The sequence below is a fragment of the Sinocyclocheilus anshuiensis genome, unplaced genomic scaffold (assembly GCF_001515605.1).
Source record: "Sinocyclocheilus anshuiensis isolate Anshui unplaced genomic scaffold, SAMN03320099.WGS_v1.1 scaffold678, whole genome shotgun sequence".
NCBI lineage: Eukaryota > Metazoa > Chordata > Actinopteri > Cypriniformes > Cyprinidae > Sinocyclocheilus > Sinocyclocheilus anshuiensis.
In genome coordinates, this window is record NW_015544157.1 from 141,789 (window position 1) to 143,027 (window position 1,239).

General features: G+C 49.2%; 1 pseudogene; it reads left to right on the plus strand.

The window, feature by feature from the left end:
- LOC107695437 (uncharacterized) overlaps positions 1 to 1,138 on the plus strand; it is a 10,578-nt pseudogene extending 9,440 nt beyond the window's left edge.
- The last annotated feature ends 101 nt before the right edge of the window (positions 1,139 to 1,239 follow it).

Sequence of the window (1,239 nt, forward strand, 5' to 3'; positions counted from 1 at the left end):
AATGTCACTGACAAAGATAGACTCTATTTGCTCCAAACAACAGCCAGCCCCAAAGTGCGCAGTTTCCTGGACCGGCAGCCTGCTCACACAAAAACTGATTACCACCTGCTCCGAGAAGCCCTCATCCAAGAATTCGCTGACCCTGAGTCAGAAAAAGGACTAGTGGCTGCCCTGGAGATGAAACAAGGTCGTCATGAATCTCCCCAAGCCTACTACAGCCGACTCAAACGAGCATACTTCGGAACTCGCAACGAACCGAACATGGAAGATGATCTGAACTTCAAAACTCTCTTCCTGAGAAACCTCCATCCTGGAGTAAGCCACCATCTTGGCGTTACTACAGCCGACTCAGAGGAGCATACTTCGGAACTCGTAACGAACTGGACATGGAGGACGATTTGAACTTCAAAACTCTCTTCCTGAGAAACCTCCATCCTGGAGTAAGCAACCATCTTGGCGTTCTCGCATGTCTGCGAACAATGAATGCTCAACAGTTGTGAGACTTGGTGCATAAAGCCTACAGCAAACAAAAGATGGCCTCAGAAAAGGGCGCCAAACCCACAGCAGTTCTTGACTTCAACACTCAAAGTCAGGAGCTGGCTCTAGAGGGCGCCCTACATCAAGACCATACCAAGACGCCACACAAAGAGTGGAACACACCCTCGTCCAACAGAGAACGGGACTCCCATGCTGGTACCCGACCTAAACAGAGGAACAACCGCTGGGATGGACCGCGTGGATGACAACACTCACCTGGACGTCACTGGGAAAAATCTTGGGACCAATCCAGACCTCGTGAGAATCAATGGGACAGATCATGGAAACAGCCAACCTCATTTGGAAACTCAAGAGGAAAAGGCTTGTGGGAATCCAACGGAACCTCCAAGGGAAATCGACAAACACACCCGGGAGCAACCAGTCCAAGGAATCAACGAAGGAACTCGCAAAGATTCCAAGCTGACCGAGCTCAAACTGAACCCACACAAGAACAAAAGACATTACCGTGTTTCGACTCACAAGAACTAATGAAGATGATGATGAAAGAGTTCTTCCAACGCAAGGAGGAGGATCGGAAGTGGGAAAAGAAAGACAAACCAGGTTCAGCCTGACTAGCAACTGGACGAGAAGGCAGCAACCACCTGACCCAACAAACCACAGAGAACAGCACTTCTTCACTTTACTCTCAGAGAACTGTAACCTCCATAACTTCAGACGGACAAGAAATCCTACCTGAACAAC